General features: G+C 37.6%; 1 pseudogene; it reads right to left on the bottom strand.

Moving 5' to 3' along the window:
- Positions 1 to 20,928: 20,928 nt before the first annotated feature.
- LOC140517169 (L-lactate dehydrogenase A chain-like) lies at positions 20,929 to 23,499 on the bottom strand (annotated as a pseudogene).
- Positions 23,500 to 25,674: the final 2,175 nt, after the last annotated feature.

Raw genomic sequence — 25,674 nt, 5'->3', positions numbered from 1 at the left:
TTGATCCCTTGATGTAGAAACTGCTAGATGTTGTGTTATCCTGATTGTGTTTCCACAATATTCAAATTGCTTCTTTCTGGCTGCTTGTAATATTTTCTTCTTGACCTAGGAACTCTTGAATTGGGCTACAATATCACTAGGAGTTTTCCTTTTGGGATGTCTTTCTTTTTCTTCTTCATTCACTGATTTTTAAAATTATTTAATACATTATTTGTGTTTCAGTTCTTAATATTGACTTCCACAAGAATTTGAATTCAAAATTTTCTCCCCATCAATCCCCACTCCTACCCCAAGATAGAATGCACAGCAGGCACCCCTTCCTTCAGTCTGTCCTCTCTATTACTCATCCTTCTTTTATCCCCCTTCCCCTCTATTTTCCTGTAGCATAATAGATTTCTATACTCCATTGCCTGTATAGCTTAATTTCCAGTTGCATGCTAAAACAGTTTTTCACATTCATTCTTAAAGCTTTGACTTCCATATTCTCTCACTCCCTCCCTGACGACTCTCATTGAGGAAACAAGTAATTCAATACAGGTCATACGCTTGTAACAATGCAAAACACTTCCATAATAGTTATGTTGTAAAAGACTAACCACATTTCCCTCTGTACTATCCTGCCCTTCATTTATTCCATTCTTTACCTTGACCTGTCCTCCCACAATGGTGTTTTCTTCTGATTATCCCTTTCTCTAATTTGCTATCCCTTCTAATATCTTCGCTCTCCTATTCCCTTCCCCCTTTACTTCCTGAAGGGTAAAATAGATCTCTATATGCTACTGAGTCTGCTTTATTCCCTCCTTAAGCCAAATCTCATGAAAGTAAGGCTCAATTATTTCTTTTCATCTCCCCCCTCTTCTCCTCCACTTTAAAAGGTCTTTCTTCCTTTTTTTTTATGTAAGAAGATTTGTTGCATTCTACCTCTCCCTTTCTCTTACTTCTAGTACATTTCTAGGCGTTTCCTTTTGGGATCTCTTTCAGGAGGTGATAGGTGAATTATTTCCATTTCTATTTTACCCTCTGGGTCTAGCATATCAGGGCAGTTTTCCTTGATAATATCTTGGAAGATGATGTCTGGGCCTTTTTTGATTATGATTTTCAGGTTGACCAGTAATTTTGAAATTATCTCTCCTGGATCACTTTTCCAGGTCAGTTGTTTTTTCAACGAGATATTTCACTTTGTCTTCTTTTTTTCATTCTTTTGGTTTTGTTTTGTAATTTCTTGGTTTCTCATAAAGTCATTAGCTTCCATCTACTCCATTCTAATTTTTAAGGAACTGCTTTCTTCAGTGAGCTTTTGAGCCTCGTTTTCCATGTGGTTAATTCTGCTTTTAACCCCTTCTTCTCATTGGTTTTTGAACCTCTTTTGCCATTTAGCCTAATCTATTTTTAAAGGTGTTGTTTTCTGTTGGGATTGGAAGCTCAAATCCGTGTGGATGGTCTCGGGCGGGTAAAAGTGGGACTTCTAAATCTTAGAGTCTTACGAGGCCCTCCATGAACAGCGGGGATTCGAGAAGGTGCTCGGGTATTTCCGCCTCTCCCCAGGAGATATGTGATGGGTGGAGTCTCCCTGCCCTCGAGGTCGTCCCGGATCTGGGCACACTATTGTTATCTAACAGCACGGTATTGAGATGCAAACTGTGTGGCTCAAGGTTAAGTAGGATTGAGGAAGCCTGAAAGCTCTCTTAGCACGTGAGGAGCCAAGAGGACAGTAGGCTCCGCTTCTCTCTTTCCTCTCTCCCCTCCCGCTCTTTCCCTGCTTGTACTTCTACTTCCAATCCCTTAAGATCTTAGCCTCCTTAGGAAATCTCCCCCTCTTCCTCTTAAGGAAGACCCCCCTGCACTTGTAACTAGACCCTGAAATAAAGCTCAACCCTTGTTCGACTCTGGAACGTCCTTTCTCTCATATGTGCATCCGGCGTGGCCAGCCGAAGACTTCGGAGGTGAGGTAAGAAAGACTCGGGTAGCCCACACAGGCCTCTAGGCCTGGCAGTTTTCTTCAGCATTTTTTTGGGGTCTCCTTTGGCAAGCTGTTGGCTCACTTTTCATGATTTTCTTGCATCACTCTGATTTCTCTTCCCAATTTTTTCTCCAACTCTCTTACTTGATTGTCAAAATGGTTTTTGAGCTCTTGAGTGACCTGAGACTCTTGCATTTTTTGGAGGTTTTGGATGTAGAACCCTTGACTCTTCTGTCGTCCTCTGATGGTATGCTTTGTTCTTCCTCATCCAAAGGGATGAAAGAAAATATCTGTTCACCAAGAAAATGACCTTCTATAATCTTATATTTTTTTTCTCTTTTGGGGGCATTTTCTCAGCCAGTTACTTAAATTTTGAGTCCTTTGTCAAGTGGAGGATATACTCTAGGGACCTTTAAATTCTCAGTTTCTCAGAGGTAACACAATCAAGGGAGATGAGTTTACTCTTCTTGCCTGCACTGTGTTCTATAAGCAGCCACAAGCATTCTTATCTGCCAGTAGGATTCACTCTCCACAGTCACTACCAGCTCCACCACACGAGCACTATTCCTCACCCCAAGTCCACCACTAAGAACTGAGATCCAGATCGGTTGCTCGATTTCCCCAGGGTCTTTAACCTGAGGCTTCCAAAAGAAGATGTTGCTGTGACAGTGGCTGCTGCCAAACTGGGGTTGGGGTTGGGGTCAGATCATGCTCCCGTCTCACCCAGGTGAAAGAGCTTTTTTATTGAACTCTGAAGCTCTCTTTGATGCTTGTAGGTTGAGAAATCTGGGAACTGCAGCTCCTGCCTGTGATTCCATGCCCTGAAGCCTGTTCCAATCCTTCTCATTCCTGTGCAGTGAGGTCAAGGCTGGGCTGCGCTCTGCTGCAGGCCTGGTGCAATAAACCTTTCCTGTCCACTTTACAGGCTGTTTTGGGCTGGAAATTCCTTTCACTTTGTCGTTTTGTGGCTTCTGCTGCTCTAGAATTTGTTTAGAATCATTTTTACAGGTATGTTATAGGCTATGTGCGGAGAACTTCTATAGGTTCGTCTTTCTACTCCACCATCTTGGATCTGCCCCCTTGGTATCTCTTTCAAGAGGTGATTGGTGGATTCTCTCATTTTCCATTTTATGCTCTAGTTCTCGAATATCAGGGCAGTTTTCATTGATAATTTCTTGAAAGATGATGTCGAGGGTCTTATTTTCATCATGATTTTCATGTAGTCCAATCATTTTTATATTACCTCTCCTAGATCTATTTTCCAGGTCAGTGGTTTTTCCATTGAGATATTTTGCATTGTTTTCTATTGCTTCGTCCTTTGGGTTCTCTTTTATAATGTCTTGATTTCTCATAAAGTCATTAGATTCCATTTGCTCCATTCTAGTTTTTAAGGAATCATTTTCTTCAGTGAATTTTGGATCTCCTTTCCACTTTGCCAATTCTTCTTTATAAGGCATTCTTCTCATTGGCTTTTTGTACCTCCGTTGCCACTTGTGTTAGTCTCTTTTTAAGGTTTTTTTCCTTCAGTATTTTATTTTTTTTTGGTCTCATTTGGCAAGCTGATGTCTCATTTTTCATGATTTTATTGCATCACTCTCATTTCTTTTCCCAATTTTTCCTCCACTTCTCTTGCTTTATTTTGAAAGTCCTTTCTGAGTTCTTCCATTGCCTGAGACGAATTCATATTTTTTCTTGATGGCTTTGGATGTAGGAGCTTTGACTTTGTTACCTTCTACTGGTTTTGTGTTTTGATCTTCTTTGTCACCAAAGTACGATTCTTTAGTTTGATTTTTTTCAATGTTGTCTGCTGATCTTTCCAGAAAAATACTTGGCTTTCTAACTCTTTGTCAAGGTAGGACTCCTCTTTCAGTGAGGATGGGATTGGATTGGTGTACTGTCCAAGGCTTCAGGGGTCTTGTATCAGCTTCTTGTTCCTTCACCAGCTGTGGGCCCAGAGCTCCATAACTAGCCACTCTTGCTGCTGCTGCCACCACATCCCCTCCATGGGGCTGAGGTTGTACCCCAGACAGATAACCCTCCTCTTTCACCTAGGTCCTACAGAGTTTTCCCACTGAAATTCTCTGTTTTCTTTGATATTTGTGGGTTGAGACATTTGGAACATACCATAGCTGTCAGTGATTTATTCCTCTGAGGCCAGCTCCAGCTCTGTGTGTGTGGACATGACTCACACCAGAATGTACTAAGCTCCCAATCTGGTGTGAAATACCCTTCATGTCAACCTGCCAGAAGTATTTTTATCTCCTAAAGCACTAAATGGGGGGAACCACTTGGACCTGTTTATATTGCCCCTAAGCTTCACAAGAGTTTATTGTTGTAAGTGAATTGTTACCTCAGTAAGGTGATTTGCTTTTTTAAACCCCACAATTTTAAAACACCTAATAGACACTAACTAGACACTAAAATTAAAAAAAAATGCCATCCCGCAAAAAGTTTTCTTTCCACCAGGGTACATAACATGAATGTATGTATATGTGAACTGTACAGCAGACCCTCCTGTGTATGTCGGCGTCCTTACTGATATAGGTACAGAAATCTATGTTACTCAATAGGAAAATAGAAGGGGAAGAGGATAATAGGAAGGGCTGATAGAAGGTAGGATGGATTGGGAGAGGTGGTAGTCAGAAGAAAAGCTCTATTGAGGAAATATAGGGTGAAAGGAAAGAGAAGGATAAATAAGGGAAAATAGGATAGAGGGAAATATAGTTAGCAATCATAACTGTGAATGTGAATGGGATGAATTCATTTATGAAATAAAAGTGGATAACAGAATCGATTAAAAATGAAATCCAATGATATGTTACTTATAAGAAACACATATGAAGCAGAGAGATACACACAGAGTAAATGTAAAAGGCTGGAGTAGAATATATAATGCTACAACTGAAGGAAAACAAAACAAAAAGCAGAGGTACTAATCATTATCTCAGAGAAAGCAAAGAAAAAAAACCAGATCTAATTAATGAGCAAGGAAAGCTATATTTTGCTAAAATGTACCATGGACAATGAAGTAATATTGATATTAAACTTATATTCAACAAGTAGTATGTCATTCAAATTCTCAAAGGAAAAACTAAATGAGTTGCAAGAGGAAACAGACAGTAAAACTGTCCTAATCAAACACCTCAACTTTTGCCTTTCAGAACAAAATAAATCTTTAAAAAATATAGTTAATTAAGTTTACTTTGCAGTTCATCTCAATAAGATTTTGAGTTTCAAATTTTCTCCTCTCTTTGTCCTTCGCACTCTCCAATATGGCATGCAATCTGATATAGATTCTACGTAGACACTCATATTAAACATATTTTCACATCAGTCATGATATAAAGAAAAATTAGAGCTAATGAGAAGTACAAGAAAGAAAAAACAAAACAAAATAGCAAAAGAAAGAGAGAGCAAATAGTAATGTTCCATTTGCATTCAGACTCAAAAGTTCTTTTTCTTGATTTGGATTGAATTTTCAATCATAAGTCTTTTAGAGCTGTCTTAGATTTTTACTGAGGAGTGCTAAGTCTTTCAAAGTTAGTCATTGCACAATATGGCTGTTACTGCATACAATTTTCTCCTGGTTCTACTCATTTTACTCAGCATCAAGAACTAAATAAATCTAACAAAAAATAAACAAGAAAAATTTAAGAAAACAAATAAAATTTTAGAAGAGTTAGATATGATAGACTTCTGGAAAGAAGTAAATGAGAACAGCAAGGAACACCCGCCCCTCCACTCTCCCCCCCCCCCACAAATAACCACAAATACATGCATACATACATATGTGTATGTATGTACATTTGTATATTTTTTCTCTGTGATACATGACACTTACACAAAAATTAACCAAGTATTTGGGCATAAAAACCTTTCAATCAAATTCATAAAGAAAGAAGTATTAAATGCACTCTTTTCAGATCACAATGAAATATAAATTACATTCAATAATGGACCTTGGAAACAGAGTTTAAAAGTTATTGGAAACTACATAATATAATCCTAAAGAATGATAGGGATTGAAGGGAGGCAGAGCCAAGATGGCTGAGTGAGAGCATCAACTCACCTAAGCTCTTAGACAAACTCCTTCAGATACCTCTAAAAAGAGAATCTGACCAAATTTTGGAGGTGCTGAATTCAATAGGAGACAGACTGTGGCAGATTCACAGCCCAGGACAGACTGGAAGGTCAATGGGAAGGATCTGTTCCGCAGGGCTGAGCCCACAGCACATAGCACAATGCATCCTGCAGTGGCTTGGTTGAGCAAGAAAACCCCAGGGCAGCTGCAGACAGCAGTAGCATGGCAGAAAAGCAGAGTGGCAGCCCAGGGTGGGAGACCAGTAGAGCCCAGCGAGTGACAGCCACTGAGCACAAGATATCAGCCACCACAGTTCATGAGACTTTCAGCCAGAAGACTAAATGTCTGTAAGTCACCTACTTAAACTTCTGGGAGCCACAATGGTGGAGTGAACCATAGATGCTCTCTCCTCTCCCCTTGTCGACCTCAAAAGAACCATAAAATATTTCCCCAGAAAATTCCTGGATCAGTGGGAACAGCTGATGGGGCAAACAGTCTCATAACACATGAGGCTAGGAAAATAGCTAAGGGAGATTCCTCTTACACTGGAAGAAGATGGGCCCCAAGGCAGTGGAAATTTGCACTAGGACCCAGATGTGCCTCAGTGCTAGAAGAGGAATTCCACGGGAGGTGGAAACTCACACTAGGACCAGGTGAACCTCAGTCTTAGGAGAGGAGCCCCAGGAGGGGTGGAAACTCACACTATGATCCAGGCCTGCCTCAGCACTCCAGGGGAAACGGGAAAACAATTGGGCAGCTGGGATCACCAACCCCTGAGCCTGCCTTTGCCTCAGCTCAGCTCAGGAGATTTCCCATGAACAGACCACTCCTCTGCTAGACTTAACAAGCTAGCCCCAGGGTTGATTCAGAAAACACAAAATAAAAGATAAATTAACATCTACCCTTAGCTTTTTCACATCAGTCAGCTCAATACCAAGTTCTGCAGCTTCTAACTGAAAGAACCAGAAGTCACAACACACAATCACTACCACGAGCAAGAAAAAGCAAAAGAAGGGTGAAAAAACCATAGAATCTTTCTCTGGGGACAAGCACCAAAACACAAATACCAAAGAGATCAGTAGTAAGACTGTACTTCCATCTGAAACTTCAGAAGGGACTATGAACTGCTCACATTCACAAACAGCTCTCTTAGAATAGCTGAAGAAGGAGATAGAAGAGAAACTGGGAAATGATTTTCAAAGCATGAAAAAAGAATTCCATGAAGAGAATATCTCTTTAAAAAGGAAAATTGAACAAATGGAAAAGGAAGTTCAAAAACTAACTGGAGAAAATAATTCCTTAAAAGGAATAATTGGACAAATGGAAAAGGAGATGCAAAAGTTAACTGAAGAAAACAATTTGATAAAAATTAGAATTGGGCAAGTAGAAACCAATGACTCCATAAAACATCAAGAATCAGTCAAACAAAAACTAAAGATTGAAAAGGTAGAAGAAAATGTAAAATATCTAATTGGAAAAACAACAGACATGGAAAGTAGACCCAGGAGAGAAAATTTAACAATAATTGGCCTGCCAGAAAGCCATAATGAAAAAAATTAGTCTAGACAATATCTTCCAAGAAATCATCAAGGAAAATTGCCCAGAAGTGCTTGATCTAGAGGGCAAAATAGTCATTGAAAGAATCCACCATTCATCTCCCGAAAGGGATCCCAAACTAAAAACCCCAAGAAATATTGTTGCCCAATTTCAGAACTATCAAGTGAAAGAGAAAATATGACAGGCAGCCAGAAAGAAACTATTCAAATATTGAGGAGCTACAGTCAGGATCACACAGGACCTTGCAACATCTACATTAAAAGACAGAAGGAACTGGAATCCGATATTCCATAAGACAAAGGAGCTGGGACTACAACCAAGGATCACTTACCCAGAAAAATCCAGTATAACATTTCAGGAAAGGAGATGGTCATTCAACGAAATTAGGGATTTGCAGGCCTTCCTGACAAAAAGGCCATAACTGAATAGAAAATTTGATCTTCAAATGCAAATCTCAAGAGAGACATAGAAAGGTAAATGGGGAAAAAAAAACAAAACTTGTTACTCCATTTGGGAAAACTGTTTACCTCCCTATAAGGGAAGATGATATCTATTAATCTTGAGAACTGTACATCTATTATGAAACATAAAAGGGATACACACAGAGGGAAAGAGTATAAAACAAATGATGTGATGATAAAAATATGATTTAAACATGCAAAGGGATTGTAACAGCAGATGTGAAAAGGAGGAAGCAGAAAATGGTAAATTACATCACAAGAAGAAGTACAAAATTATAGTAGAGGGAAAGAGGGGAGGGAGATGAGCATTGTTTGAGAGGCACTCTCATCTGATTTGGTTCAAGGAGAGAGCAATAAACTTAATTAAGTATATAATTCTAATTAGTTCTATAAGCAGTAGCAGGGGAAGGGAGAAGAAAGGGGAGGGGAAGCTAAAAGGGAGGGAAAAAGTAGTAATAGTAAAGGGGAGTAAAAGGGAGGGGGGCTAACAGAAGGAAGGGAAGACTGCGGGAGGTGGTGGTGAAAAGTGAAAACTATTGGGAAGGGGAAGGGAGATGGGAGAACTAAAAGCACAAATGGTGGGACTGAGGATGGAGGAGAACACACAGACTGTAATCATAACTGTGAATGTGAATGGAATGAACTCTCCCATAAAACAAAGGCAAAGAAGAAACTAAATTATCACTCTTTGCAAATGGTATGATGATATACTTAGAGAATCCCAGAGATTCAAGTAAAAAGCTAATTGAAATAATAAATAACTTTGACAAAGGTGCAGGTTACAAAATAAACTCACACAAGTCTTCCACATTCCTACATGTTAGCAACAAAGTCCAACAGCAAAAGACAGAAAGAGAAATCCTATTTAGAGCTATGGTAGACACCATAAAATATTTGGGAGATTATCTGCCAAAACAAATCCAGGGACTATATGAACACAATTACAAGACACTTTCGCACAAATAAAGTCAGATCTAAGTAAGTGGAAAAAGATCAGCTGCTCGTGGGTAGGCCAAGTCAATGTAATAAAAATGACAATTCTACCTAAATTAATTTAATTCTTTAGTGCCATACCAATTAAACTATCAGATAATTATTTTCTATAGTTGGATAAAATAATATCAAAATTCATCTGGAAGAACAAAAGGTCCAGAATATCAAAGGGAAAAATCAAAAGAAATGCTAGGAAAGGTGGCCTAGTGCTTCCAGATCTCAAATTGTATTATAAAGCACCAGTTATCAAAACTACTTGATATTGGCTAATATCAGAATGGTAGACAAGTGGAATAGGCTAGGTACTCAAGACTCTGTAGACAATGAATACAGCAATCTACTGATTGACAAACCCAAGAACCCCAGCTTCTGTGATAAGAATTCACTGTTTGACAAGAATTGCTGAGAAAACGGGATAACAGTGTGGTACAAACTAGGCATAGACCAATGCCTGACACCTTACACAAGAATAAAGTCCCAATGGGTACACGATCTAGGTATAAAGATTGATCCTATGGACAAATTGGAGGAGCAAAGAATAGTGTATTTATCAGATCTGTGGAGAAGGGCAGAATTTTTGACTAAAGAAGAGATAGAAAGCAGTATGAAGTGCAAGATGGATAATTTTGATTACATTAAACTGAAAAGTTTTTGCATAACCATACCCAATACAAACAAAATTCAGAGAGATGTAGTATATTGGGAAAGAATTTTTACAGCTAATGTTGGTGATAAAGGCTTCATTTCTAGAATATAGAGAGAACTGAGTCAAATATACAACAATACAAATCATTCCCCAGTTGAGAAATGGTCAAATGATGTGAACAGGCAATTTTCAGAGGAAGAAATCAAAGATATCTATAATCCTATGAAAAAATGCTCTAAATCACTTTTGATTAGAAAGATGCAAATCAAAACAATTCTGAGGTACCACATCCCACCTATCAGATTGGCAAATATTACAGAATAGGAAAATGATAAATGTTGGAGAGGATGTGGGAGAGTTGGAACACTAATTCATTGTTAATGGAGCTGTGAGCTCATCCAACCATTCTGGAGAGCAATTTGGAACTATGCCCAAAGGGCTACAAAAATGTGCATGCCATTTGACCCAGCAATATTGCTTCTAGGACTGTATCCCCAAGGGATCATAAAAATGGGAAAGGGTCCCACATGTACAAAAATATTTTTAGCAGCACTCTTTGTAGAGACCAAAAACTGGAAATCAAGGGGATGCCCATAACTTGGGGAATTGCTGAATAAATTATGGTATATGAATGTAATGGAATACTATTGCAGTATAATAAATGATGAAGAAGAAGACTTCAGAGAGGCTTGGAAAGACTTATATGATCTGATATTGAGTGAAAGGAGCAGGACCAGGAGAACTTTGTGCTAAGCAACAATCACAGTGTGTGAGAGGTTTTTCTGGTAGTCTTGAAAGTTCGTACCAATGCAAGGACTTTAAAAAAAATTCCCAATGGTATTCTAAGGTAAAATGCCCTCCACATCCAGAGAAAGAACTATGGAAGTCAATCGTAGAATGTAGCAGATTATTTTTTTTTTTTTGTGAGTATGTATAATGTTTTGGTTTGTTACATTATTTCTCCCATTCATTTTAGTTCTTCTACACAGCATGACTATAGTGAAAATGTTTTTAATAGGAAGGAAAAAAAAAGAATGATAAGGTCAAAGAACAACTCATAAACACAATCAGTAGTTTAACTAAATAGAATGACAGCAATGAGAGAAGAAAAAGGAATTTATGGGATACAGCAAAAGCAATACATAGGGGAAATTTTCTATCTCTAAATGTTTACATGAATAAAGTAGAGAATGAACAGATTAGTAAGTTCAGTATACAACTAAAAAAGTTAAAAAAGAACAAATTCAACTCCCCAATTAAAAACATAATTTAATACCCTGAAAATCAAAGGAGAGGTTAATAAAACTGAAAGCAACAAAATTATTGAAGTAGTCAGTAAAACTAGGACCTAGTTATATGTTAAAATTTTCTATAAAAAATAAACCATTGGTTGATTTGATTTTAGAAAATGAAAACCAAGTGACCTATATTGAATTTGCCATCAACAAAGGAGAAATTAAAGCAATTAATGGAAATTGTTTGCCCAATCTTACAGCAATAAATCTAACAATATAAGTGAAATGAATGTATATATATATGTATATATACATACATACATACATACATATATACATATAAATTTCCCAGATTAGCAGAAGAGGAAATGGAATACTTAAACTATCCTATCTAAAAAAATAATTTCTTAAGCTATAAATGACCTCCTTAAGAAAAATCTTCAGAACCAGAAGGATTTAAAGGTTAAATCTACGAAACAAACAAAAAAAATTATTCCAATTCTCTACAGACTATTTGGAAATAAATATTCAAAGAATTAATCATACCAAGCATTTTACATGACAAAAATATAGTTCATATACCTAAAATGGAAAAAAATATATATAATTTTAGACTCATTCCCCTAATGAATGTTGACGGAAGATTTTTAAACAAAATGCTAACAAGAAGATTACAACAATATATAAAAACATCATGTAGTATCACCAGATCGAATTTATACCAGAAATGCAGACTGGTTCAGTATTAGAAAAACTTCCAGGATAGTCGACTGACCAGGTCAATAACAAAAACAATAAAAATCATGATTATCTCAATAAATTCAGAAAAAAAGTTTAAAATAACTCTTTCTTAATTTAAAATAAAAAACCCTGGAAAGCATAGGAAAATGGAGTTTTCCTTAAAATGTTAAATAGTTTCTATCTAAAATCATCAGCAAGTGTTATATTTAATGGGGATGAACTAGAAACCTTCCCAATAAGATGAGGGGTTAAACAAGATGTCCGTTATACCTCTGCTATTCAATATTGTACTAGAAATACTAGAAATTGAAACAGTTATATTAGGCAATGAGGACATAAAACCATCACTCTTTGCACATAATATGATAAAATACTTAGAAAATTCTAGATAATTAACCCCCCCCCAAAAAAAACTAAAAAATACTTGAAGTAATGAAGATTAGCAGGAACCAAAATAAACCAACAGAAATCATCAGTAATTCTATATATTGCCATACAAAGTCCAGCAGCAAAAAATAGAAAAATAATTCCATTTAAAATAATGATAATCAACATAACTGAGGTATCTATGTGCCAAGGCAAACCCAGGGATTATGTGGACACAATTACAAAATATTTTTCCCACCACCAATGACGTCTTATCTAAACAAGAAAAATATTAATTGCTCATGGCTGAGTCAATAAAATAAAAATGACAATTCTACTTAAGCCAATTTATTTATTCAGTGCCATATCAAACTACTAAAAAAAATTTATAGCACTGGAAAAAAACTTATAATGATTCTTCTGGAAGAAAAAAAAAAGTAAAGATATCAAGGGATGCAATGAAAAAAAAGAGTATGAAGGAAATAGCCTAGCAGTACCAGGAGTCAAAGTGTACAACAAGTGATAATCATCAAAAGCAAACACACAAACAATCTGCGGTTGTCTAAGAAATAAAAATGTTGCATCAGTGAAATAGATTGGGTACACAATACAGAACAGTATATGACCATGGTTTTTCTAGTGCTTCATAAACAACCAAAAAAACCAAGTTTTTAGGTAATGAATTCAGTATTTGACAAAAATTGCTAAGAAAACTGGAAAGCAGTTTGGCAGAAACTGAGTATAGATCAACATCTCTACTACGTTAAGTTCAATATAGGTACATGATTTAGACACAAAGGACATTTCCATAAACAAATTAGGAGAGCATGGAATAGTTTATTTGTCATATTTATGGAAAATGAAGAATTTATGACCAAACAAGAGATAGCGAACATTACAGGGTGTAACAGAGGCAACTAGAAAGGCTTAGAACACTAAACCTGGAGGCAGGAAGACATGAGTTCAAATCAGACCTCATACATTTGCTAGCAGTATGACTTTGGGCAAATCACTTTACCTCTGTTTGCCTTAACTCACTGGTGAAGGAAATAGCAAACCACTCTGGTATGTTTGACAAAAAGATAAAAAACCCTGTGGACTGTATTGGCATTCTGTGATCCATGAGGTCATGAAGAGTGAGATAGGACTGAACTACTGAATAGCACCAACACGGAATTTGAAATGGATAACTTTGATTAAATTAAATTTAAAAGGATTTGCATAGACAAAAACAACGTAATCAAGGTTAGAAGGAAAGCAAAGAACTGGGAGAATATTTAACTGCAAGTTTCTTTGGGAAAGGCCTCATTTCTCAAATATTTGAAGAACTGAACCAAATTTATAAGAATATGGGTCATTCCACAAACGACAAATATTCAAAGGATATAACCAGATAATTTTCCAGAGTGATAACCCCTGTAGCTCCTTCATTGGGCTACTCTGGCTTTCCCTGCAATCTTGCTGCAGTTTGTGAGACAATTATAACACTTAGAAGGCAATGAGAAAGTCCTTTCTGCTCTGTAGGTTTTGTGTTGCACACAGAGTCCTGCACAGAACAGATCTTTACTAGATGTTGGATGAATGGAACTAGGGGCTGGAGGCAGGTAGGGGTAAACAGCAGCATTGTTCCTAGATCCCCCATCCTCACCCAGAGCAGGATCTAGGAGGCCAACTAGGCAGGGAACACTTGCCTAGAGCTTTGTAGAGCAGACCCTAGAGTACACTAGCTGCATAACTCTGGGCAATTGATTTTAACTTCTTTGCCTCAGTTTCCTTATCTGTAAAATGAGCTGGAGAAGGAAATACAACTAACTTCAGTATCTTTGTCAAGAAAACCCCTAAATTGGGTCACAAAGAGTTGGAAATAAATGAAAAAATGACTAAATAATGAATAAAAACTGTGAATGACATTTATTCTCAGAAGTACAATGATCTAAGACAATCGTGAAGAGTTTATGATGAAAAATGCTACCCTCCTCCAGAAAAAGAACTGCTTGGAGTCTTTTTTTTGTGAGTTATTTTTTTTTAATTTTTAAAGTTAAATTAATTTATTTTTAGTTTTCAACATTCATTTCCATAAGATTTTGAGATTCAAATTTTCTCCCCATGTTCCCTCCCCCACCAAGAGACACTGTACATTCTGATTACCCCTTCCCCCAATCTGCCCTCCCTTCTATCACACCCCTCCCTTCCCTTATCTCCATCTTCTTTCGTTTCTTGTAGGGCAAGATAGATTTCTATACCCCATTACTTGTATTTCTTATTTCCCAATTGCATGCAAAAACAATTCTCACTATTGGTTCCTAAAACTTTGAGGTTCAACTTTTCTCCCTTTCTCCCTCTCCACTCAACCTCACTAAGAAATCAAGCAATTAAAAATAGGCTATATATGTGTAGTTATGCAAAAAACTTCCATAATAGTCATGTTGTGAAAGACTAACCATATTTCCCTCCATCCTATTTTGCCCCCATTTATTCTATTCTCTCTTTTGACCTTGCCCCTCCCCAAAACTGTTAACTTCTAATTACTCCCTGCTCCTATTTCCTCTCTCTTCTATCACCCCTCACCCCACTTATCCCTTTTCCCCTAATTTCCTGTAGTGTAAGACAGATTTTCATTCCAAATTGAGTGTGCATGTTATTCTCTGCTTAAACCAAATGCGATGAGAGTAAGCTTTACCTTTTCCCTCTCATCTTCCCCCTATTCCCTTCCATCGAAAAAGTTTTTTCTTGACTCTTATGAGAGGTAATTTGCCCCATTCCATTTCTTCCTTTCTCCTCCAAATATATTCCTCTCTCATACTTTAATTTTAATTTTAGATATCATCTCTTCCTATTCAACTCACCCTGTGCCCTCTGTCCATATGTATGTGATCCCTCCAAGTACCCAAATACTGAGAAAAATCTCAAGAGTTACAAATAATATCTTTCCATGTAACAATATAAACAATTCAGTTTTAGTAAGTCGCTTGTGATTTCTCTTACCTGCTTATCTTTTCATGCTTCTCTTGATTCTTGTGTTTAAAAGTCAAATTTTCTATTCAACTCTGGTCTTTTCATCAAGAATGCTTGAAAGTCCCCAGTTTCATTGAAAGACCATTGTTTCCCCTGAAGTATTATACTCAGTTTTGCTGGGTAGGTGATTTTTGGTTTGAATCCTAATACCTTTGACTTCTGGAATATCATATTCCAGATCCTTTGATCCTTTAATGTAGAAGCTGCTAGATCTTGTTTTATCCTGATAGTATTTCCACAATATCGAATTACTTCTTTCTGGCTGCTTATGATATTTTCTCCTTTACCTTGAAAATTTGAAATTTGGTTACAATATGCTTAGGAGTTTTTCTCTTTGGATGTCTTGCAGGAGGTGATAAGTGGATTCTTTCAATATTTATTTTGCCCTCTGGTTCCAGAATATCAGGGCAATTTTCCTTGATAATTTCATGAAAGATGATGTCTAGGTTCTTTTTTGATTATGACTTTCAAATAGTCCCATAATTTTTAAATTGTCTCTCCTGGATCTATTTTCCAGTTGTTTTTCCAATGAGATATTTCACATTGTTTTCCATTTTTTCATTCTTTTGGTTTTGTTTTGTAATTTCTTTGTTTCTCATAACTTCATTAGCTTTCATCTGCTCCATTCTAATTTTTAAAGAGCTATTTTCTTCAGTGAGCTTCTGAATCTCCTTTTCCATTTGACTAATTCTGCTTTTTAAGGTATTCTTCTTCTCACTGGTTTTTTTGGACCTCTTTTGCCATTTGGGTTATTCTATTTTTAAAGCTGTTATTTTCTTCAGTATTTTTTTGGGTCTCCTTTAATAAGCTGTTGACTCATTTTTCATGTTTTTCTTACATTGCTCTCATTTGTCTTCCCAATTTTTTCTCCACTTCTCTTACTTGATTTTTATAATCCTTTTTGAGCTCTTCCATGGCCTGAGACCATTGCATGTTATTTTTGGAGGTTTTGGATGTGGAAGCCTTGAATTTATGTCTTTCTCTGATAGTATGCTTTGTTCTTCCTCATTGGAAAGGATAGAAGAAAATGTATTTTCACCAAGAAAGTAATCTTCTATAGTCTTATTTTTCCCTTTTTGGGGGCATTTTCCTAACCTGTTACTTGACTTTTGAGTTCTTAGTCAAATGGAGGGTATCCTCTAGAGATCTGTAAGTTCTCAGTTTCTGCAAGGTGGCACAATCAAGGGAAAGGAGTTTAACTCTCTTGGCCTGCTCTTTGTTCTGGAGGCAACCACAAGGTTTTCTTGTGCCCAGGATCTGTTAATAGTGTTCCCTCTCCAGAGCCTCCACCAGCTCCATCACTCGAACACTCTTCTTCACTCCAGGATCACTGCTCAGGTCTGAGATCCTGATCAGCTGCTTGATTCCACTGGGGCCTTTAGCCTGAGGTCTCCAAAAATGCTCACTGTGCTGATGTGCTGCAATGTTTGCCACTGTCCTGGGCCCAGGGCTAGGGCCAGACACTGCTCCCCTTTCACCCAGGTGAAAGAGCTTTCTCACTACTCTTTGAAGCTGTCTTTGGAGTTTGTAGTTTGAGAAATGTGGGAACTGCAGCTTCTGTCCATACTTCTGCTCCCTGAAGCCTGCTCCAGTCCTGTCCCTATCATACTGCAGGGCTAAGGCTGGGCTGCTCTCTGCTCTGAGTCTGGTGTGGTACAACTTTCCTCTTGGCCTTCCAGGCTGTCTTGGTTGGAAATTTCTTTCATTCTGTCGTTTTGTGGCTTCTGATGCTCTAGAATTCGTTTAGAGTGATTTTTACAGGTATTTTATGGAGCATTGGTTTGGGGTGGGGGGGGGAGCTACAACAGGTTCGTCCTTCTACTCTACCATCGTCTCCTTGGAGTTTTAATGTAGATTGAAGCATGCTTTTTAAAAATTTTCTTCATTTTCTTGTTGTGATTTATCTATTTTCTTTCGCAACCTAGATAATATGGAAATGGTTTGTGTGACTACACGTATATATATATGCTATATAAAATTTCTTGATTTCTCAAGGAGGAAGAAGGGAAGGAGGGAGAGAGAGAATTTGTATCTCAAAATATTTTTAAAATGAATATTAAAATTGTTTTTACATGTAATTGGAAAGAAAACAAAATCTAATTTAAAAAGAAAAGAGATAATACTCCAACACTATAATGTCAAAGTCTGGGTGCAAAGATGAGACTTGGAAGATCCATCCACAATCTTCTTCACAGAGAATAATGGCTATAGATGCAGAAAACTGTTTAGAATATAGCACTATTTTTTTTTGATATGCTCTTTCATTTGGGGGGCCATCTACTGTCTTCTTTTTTTACTTTGACAGCTCTGTGGAGAATAACTTGAACAAACACAGAACCTTTGTGCTGAGATTAGAGAGAGTTCCCTGATTCACTGATCTTTCAACATATATCCAAGAATCTGTACATATGTCCTAGAACCTCAGGACTCACATGCACATGCACACACACACACACACACACACACACACACACAAGCAGCATGCTCTCTGTCCTCAAGGACCTTATAATCCCTTAGGACTGAGATGTCATATACACAGAGAGGTAAATCACAACTTGAGAGAGAGAGCACTGACAACTAGGCTGACCAAAGAAAGCTTTAGGAAGGAGTTGGTCCAAGGATGGGGGTCTTGAAGGAAAAAATGATTCTAAAAAAGGACAGGAAGTTATGCATTTCAGGCATTTTGCAACGGCCCCAAGAAAAGAGTCATCATGCTGACTTCAGAGAATAGTGAATAGAATAATTTGACTATAATGCAGAATTATTGAAGGAGAGAGGCAATAATATGCTGCCAGGCTGGAAATATGCTTGAGGGGCAAATTGTGGAGGGCTCTAGTTTTCTCCAGACCTACATCTTGTACAGGTAGTACAGAGTAAGTGGACTAGACATTGGGTTTAGAGTCAGAGAACCTAGGAATGGATTCTGACTCTCTCATATCTCTAAGTTGACTTTAGAGATTTCACTTTTTTTCCCCTGTTGGCTTCAGTTTCCTCACTTGTAAAATGAGATTTTGGCATCTAAATTAATTGACATCTAAAATTTCTTCTAGCTCCAATCCATCACTCTACTAGAAATTATTTGTCTCCAACTCGTCAAGGGAAACTGAGTGTTCACTCACTTCCCTTCTGCATACATGTATTCATATATACATATATATGAACCAATCTGAGGACTTTGCATTTTATCCTAGAAAAAATAGGGAATTAGCTAAGGTTTCTGAGAAAGGAAGTGACATAATTAGACCTTTATATCAGGAAGTTTTTTTTGGCAGGTGTGTGGAGAAAGGTAAAGAGGGACAAGTAGGGAAAAGAAACTTGGCAGTAGTTTGGGAGAGGCTTGATAAACATGAAGTATATTGGTAGTTGTGAGTGAACAAGAGGATAGTCATTTTGGAAGCAAAATAAAAAATGCACAGTGACTGAATATAGGGCAGGGTGAGGGAGAGGGAAAGGTCAAGTATGACTCCAACACTGTGAACCTGGATGACTTGAAGGACAATCTTTGATTGACAGTCAAGCTTTTGATTGAAATTCATAAGTTAGTCAGAGAATCAGATTTGGAGAAGGAAAGATAATGAGGTATTTTTGAACATGTTGACTTTCATGTGTGCATGGCACATTCAGGTAAAGAAGTCCAGCTGTTATTTGGAGATGGAGAACTGCAGGAGAGATTAGGGCTGCCTATTCAGAGATTTGGGAGCCATCTGTGGAGAGTGGTAATTAATCCTATGGGAATCAATACAACCCCTGAGAAAGAAAGCAGATGTAGGAAAGAGGGGGTCCTTTGGTGATACCTTTACAGAGAGAACAGGATAAGCATAATGGCACAGTAAATGAAGTTGATGTTTTTTGCTGTTTGTTTCCGAGTGTGCTTCCACATTTAGGCTGATTGCTAACAATCATACTAGTGACAATTATTTTGTTTTCTAGATTCTCATGTTTGTATTTGGCAATACATTCCCCCCATAAGTTTATGTTTCATGAGGACATTGTTCCTATTTCATTGGGAGTTAAGGTTGGATGGGTTGTGACTGACTGGCAGAGTGACCAGGTGATTCAGACCATCCAAATACTCCATTAAGCAAATAAAATGGACAAGTTGTTGTTGTTGTTTTAGGAACTGCTAATCAGGAAAAGAATAACTATTAACATATGAATACCCAATTCCCTCCTTTGACAATATGTGTATTCATCACAAACACTGAGTACACTAACTTAAAAAAGAAAACATAGTCCTTCTGAAGACACTGATAAGCCTCAAGAGGTCCATTAAGATGAAAAGTCTACCTTGTAAGAATGAAGTTAGCCTTGTCGTTATGAGCATTATGAGTAGACTGGGTATTCTTGAGAATTCTGGGTATTATGATCCCCCTTGTATAAGCTAATCAAGTCAAAGAGCCTTCTTGTTATTACTTGTGCATATCAATCCTTCTCCCTCTTCCATGGTCTTGCTGAGGGTGTACCACATGCATAGAATGCCCTCACTCATCACTGACACCTCTTGCAATCTTCATCTCCCTTCGTTGTTCAACCCAAATGCTACTTCTTACGTCAGCACTTTTCCAATTATCTAGTTGTATGTATCCTCCACCTACTTCTATTCTTTTACTTGTGTGTCTATATTGATTTGTGTGAATGTCTAATTTATCCCCTGGAGAATGTCAGCTCTCATAGGGCAGGAGCTGTTTCATTTCAGTCCTTGTACCTCTGGTGGCAGGCACAATGCCTGACACACAGGAGGAGGAGATGCTTGTTAAATTGAATGGAATTCACATGTGAGAGTTTTACTGCAATGAATGATCAGCTATGTGTAAATCCTGCTTCACAACATTCACAGATCTTACTTCGAGTTAATGTTCTTATTCATGCTACATTAAGCAACCCAGAAGGCACAAGACCTCATGGTTCCCAAATGTTCCACTGAGCCCCTAGAAATGACTCTGAGTACATTACACTCCAGGAAGCTATTTTCTTCTCACTCTCATTAGCTATCTCTTGTTTGAAAAAGTAATTTATTTATTTTTCATACTGACTTTTTTAAATGAGCCATGTGCCATGTATACATGAAAAGTAATATGTCCAAAAAATTTGAGCTCCATATTCTCTCCCTTGCAGCCATCCCTCCTCCACCCATTGAGAAGGTAAGAAATACGATATCAATTAGAATGTGAAATCATGTAAAACATATTGCCATATTAATCATGTTGCAAAAAAGTAAGAAAAACAGAATTAAAAAAATCCTTAAATCTGCACTCAGACTTTTCTTCAGTTCTTTCTTTTTTAATATCAGTTATTTGTTGTTTGTTCCATATTTAAGGTTAGTATGACACTTGAGGAATTGGTTGCACTGTTGTACATATACAGATCTTTTTATGTAATATGGAAATTTACAATTATTGATACATGTATAGATTTTATATGTATATATATATATATATATATATATATATATATATATATAGGCAGACAAAATCAGGTCCTCTGGAATGGAGGGGAGCAAAAAGGAAATCAACACATCAATAAAGAATTACTACTGTATGGTGTTTTGTATCCAAGAGTGTTGTCTTCTGGACCTAAGGGAACTTGTAGCACCTACGTACAAAACAGGTATTTTATATATCTGTGGGGAACTGGCTCTGCTTGACACCAACCACTGAGACTATACAAGTCATATCCAACATCATATGGTAACTACAACAGGGTTCTATTCCCCGTTTCTAACTTTAGGAAGAAACTAGAGTGTATTCACAGGTTTTATACTTTTGGTGTTTAGTCACTAAGCAGAGAAAGGATTTGACCTGTTTGAAAAGTGGATCATACGTAACCTCTCAACTCCTGTCATGTTCTTTTCAATGGCAGCACATTCAAAGGTTTTAAAATTGCAGCTCCTTCTGGATTCCCCAAAGAGTATCTGCACTCTTCTTTAAATGGCTCTCCTTCTCCAGATCCAGATTGACCTTCACCACATGTGAAATGCCATTCTGCCCCAAGACATATAGGTCACTAAGGAAGATATTCTCATTAATGCCATATAGGCCCTTAATCATGGTGGAAATTGGATACACTCTCCTAAGATTCTTCATAATGCTTTCTGCCAGATCTGCCACAGACAAGTCAATGGCCCAGGAAGTGTAGCCCTTCAGTTTGATTACCTCATAAGCACTTTCAACCACCTGTTTATGAACATCTTTCCAATTCTCTGCATCAGCATCAGTTCCCAAAGAAGGATGAAGGTTCTTTAGAGACACACTGGCAAGATTCACACAGGATCCAACATCATATGGTAACTACAACAGGGTTCTATTCCCCATTTCTAACTTTAGGAAGAAACTAGAGTGTATTCACAGGTTTTATACTTTTGGTGTTTAGTCACCAAGCAGAGAAAGGATTTGACCTGTTTGAAAAGTGGAGTCTCCATGTTCCCCAAGGACCCATCCCTGACAACTTGAAGAATGGAAACCAAGTCTCTTCCCCATTAGGTAATGGAAACAGGCAGAATCCAGATTGCAACCACTTCCAATAACATGTTTTTTAGGAAAGCCACTTAGCTTCCAAGCCACATACGTCAAAATATTCATTGGATTGGAAACAATAAAGCAGCTTGCAATCAGGGCTGTATTTAACAATACTGGGAATGATGAATTTAAATATATTCATATTATATTGGACCAAATTAAGATGATATTTTTCCTCCTGTTGACGTGCCCCAGCCATAATAATGACCAGTTTTGAGTTTGCAGTCACACTGTAGTCTTTGCCAGAAACAGTCTTTGACATTTTGAGGAAAAGGTTGCCATGTTGGAAATCCTTCATCTCTCCCTTTAGTTTGTCTTCTACTACATCAACTAGAGCAAGTTCATGAGTCAATTCCTTTGTTAAGATACTAATGGCTCATGCCATGCCAACTGTACCAACCCCAACAACAATGATCTTTTTCTGGGAAGACTGGTCTTCTTTTAGGACATTCAAGATAAACTGATCCTTGAGAGTTGATGCCATTTTGGAGCGTATCTGGGGGGATAGCGAAGTTGCTGGTCAGTCTGTGTAAGTTCTATGTTAGATGTGAAGTTGCTGCTCTGAGGCTCACCTCTTCAGTTCTTTCTTGGAAAGTGGATATCATTTTTCATTGTAAGTCCTTGGGAATTGGCTTATATCATTGCTTTGAGAGAACACTTAATTTATTCACAGTTGATCTTCATATAATTTTTCTGTTATTATGTACAGTATTTTCCTGGTCCTTCTCACTTCACCTTGCATTAGTTCTTATGGGTCTTCCCAGGTTTTTTCTGAAATCATCATGCTGATCATTTCTTTTTTTTAAAATGCAGATCTACTAAAACTTTTATTATTATTTTTTTTGCAGATTGATTCATTTCGTGAATATTTTGGTAAATCCAGTCTATGTACCAGGCATTTTGCCAGACAACAAAGATGAGACAAGGCTAAATAGGGTAAGGCATGTTCCCTCCCCTCAGAGAGCTGAAAAGCCAGGAGGGGAAGATAAAACAACCACAATAACAGGAAGGAAATCACAACTCAAGAGTTCTGAAAGGAGGAGATAATTATCCATTGAGGCAGGGGGAGCGTTCTGGAAAAGGTATACTTGGATTTGACGTTGAAGGTTGGGGTAATTTTCATTTTGTCTGAGTATCTTAAACACCTAGCATATATATTTTTAATAACGCTAGCTGGGTTGGAGTGGAGGGAATTGAGTAGGATTTCTATAGCCAGTGTTAGGATGAGAGAAAATAGGAAAAAGCCAAAAACAAAACCACCAAAAAATAGGGTCAATTTTGCTTTGCCACTCTCTCTCCCATTGTTGCAAAAGCACTTTATAACCAGGGTGTAGCTTTAAAATGTTAGCTTAAATAAAAGTGACTATAAAAGCTGTAATATTCAAGCAGGCTTAAAATACTGTACAGAACTATAGAAAAGTGGTTAGTTCTGAATGTACTGGCTGTACAGCTGTGTATGCATCAAATAACATTTCACCATGTAATACAATCCTATGCAATTCCAATGACTTTGGAACCCCTAACTTTTTGTGATTCTCTGAAGATCTAATACTTTTTCTCTTCTACATTAATTGCCAACAGTGTTGCAGTCCAAAGAATATAATGTTTCACTCTGTGTTTTATGTCTATTATCTGAATACAGAAACTTCTCAGGTAGAGAAGAGGAATATGGAGACCTGGCTTTTACAGAAGGGGCCATATTGTAGTGGGGACCAAAGGGAAGTTTTCCTATCACACACAAGCATAAATCTCATGCTTCTTCACAAAGTTATGAATTCTTGTCACTGACAATGTGAAGGTCCTGGTTCTAGGGATCAGGGACATGGTTGCTGCTCCATTGCTGTTGCTGTTGCTGCTGCTGTTGTTGCTGGTGGTATTCATGGTGGTGCTGTTCTTATTGCTGTTGGTAGTATTGCTGTTGGTGTTCATCGTGGTGCTGTGTTGTGCTGCTGTTCATGTTGGTGGTGGTGGTATGTAAAGAATTTCAGAACATTCACGTCACCTCTTCCATCAGTCTAAACAAGTCTGGAATGGTGTTAACTGTATGTCGTCTCCTCTTAACCTTTCCAGGTTCTCTTGATTCTTGTATTTGAAACTCAAATTTTCTATTCAGCTCTGATCTTTTCATCAAGAATGCTTGGAAGACCTCTATTTCCTTGAATGTACATTTTTCCTCTGAAGTATTATACTCAGTCTGGCTGGGTAGGTGATTATTGGTTTTACTTATAACTTCTTTGACCTCCAGAATATGATATTATAAGCCCTCTGATCCCTTAATGTAGGAGATGCTATATCTTGTGTTATCCTAATTAAGCTTCCACAACACTTGAATTGCTTCTTTCTGACTACTTGCAAAATCTTCTTGAAGTGGAAATTCTGGAATTTGGTTACAATATTCCTAGGCATTTTCCTTTTGGAATCTCTTTCAGGAGGATTCTTTCTATTCTTATTTTACCTTCTGGTTCTAGGATATCAGGGCAGTTTTCCTTGGTAATTTCTTGAAAGAAGATGTTCTGGCTTTTTTTGTGATCATGACTTTCAGGTAGTTCAATAATTTTTAAAGTATGTTTTCTGGATCTATTTTTCCAGGTCAGTTGTTTTCCTAATGAAATATTTCACATTATCTTCTATTTTAAATATTCTTTAGGTTTTGTTTTATAATATCCTGATTTCTCATAAAGCCACTAGGTTCCATTTGCTCCATTCTAATTTTTAAGGAATTGTTTTCTTCAGTGAGCTTTGGGACCTCCTTTTCCATTTCACCAGTTCTGTTCTTTAAAGCATTCTTTTCTTCTTTGACTTTGTGGACCTCTTTGCCATTTGGATTAGTCTATTTTTAAAGGTGTTATTTTTTTCAGTATTTTTGAGATTTCCTTTAGAAAGCTGTTGACTCGTTTTTCAAGATTTTCTTGCATCATTCTCATTTCTCTTTCCAATTTTTCCTCTACTTCTTTTACTTCTACTTCTATTACTTGGATTTCAAAATCCAAAATTTGAGCTCTTCCACATACTGAGACCAATTAATATTTTTCTTGGAGGCTTTGGATGTAGGAGTTTTGACTTTGTTGTCTTCTTCTGGTTTTATGCTTTGGTTTTCCTTTTCACCAAAGTAAGATTCTATAGTCTGTTTTTTCCCTGTACTGTTTGCTCATTTTCCCAGTCATTTACTTGCCTTTTGGGCTCTTTGTTAAGATAGGACTCTACTCCCAGGGTGGAGGGCAAATTTTACTAATCTTCAGAAATTTTGTCTAACTGCTTTCAGAGATATTTCTAGGTACCTATAAATTTTTAGTTCTTCCATGGTGGTATGATCAAAGAAGATGTGTTTACTCCTTTCCCGACCAGTGCTCTGTTCTGTGATCAGCCACAAGCACTCTTTTCTGCCTTGAAACTGTGAGGAAGATTTCCCCTCCACCACTGCCACAAGGTCTGCCCACACCCGTGCTCCTCCTCACTCTAGAACCACCACCCAGAACTGTGACCCAGATACAAATATGGGTAAAGCAAGAGAATTCTGCCTCAGCACAAGCAGAGATCCCTGCAATCTTCCTCTTATCAGCTGCACGATTCCCCCACCATCTGTGGGCCAAAAGCTCCGGAAGCATCGACTGCTGCTGTTGCCACCTCCACTCTTGCTGCCCTGGGACTGGGGTTAGATTATGCTCCTTTCTCACCCAGGTCTCACAGTTCTTTCCTACTGACCTTCTAAGTTGCCTTTGGAGGTTGTGGGTTAATAAGTCTGGAAACCTCCTCAGTAGCCAATGATTCAGTCCTTTGCAACCGCTGAGCCTGGTCTGTGCCAGGGTGGCACACACTGGACTGCATTCCTCCCTCAGCCTGGTGCAATAGATCTTTCCTCTTGACCTTCCAGGTTGTTTTGGGTGGAAAATTTGTTTTAGTCTGTCATAATGTGGGTTCTGTTGTTCTAAAATTTGGTTAGAGTCATTTTTACAGGTATTTAGAGTGCTTTGGGAAGAGCTCAAAAAGTCCTTGCTTTTGCTCTGACATCTTGGCTTGCCCCTCCTCCAATCTCCTCTCATAATTTCCTATAGTACAATAGTATTTTATGACAATCATATACCACGACCTGTGCATCCTTTCTTT

This window comes from Notamacropus eugenii, chromosome 1 (assembly GCF_028372415.1).
Source record: "Notamacropus eugenii isolate mMacEug1 chromosome 1, mMacEug1.pri_v2, whole genome shotgun sequence".
Classification (NCBI taxonomy): Eukaryota; Metazoa; Chordata; class Mammalia; order Diprotodontia; family Macropodidae; genus Notamacropus; species Notamacropus eugenii.
Note: the sequence above shows the minus strand (reverse complement) of the source record. Positions and strands in the feature narration are given on the sequence as shown.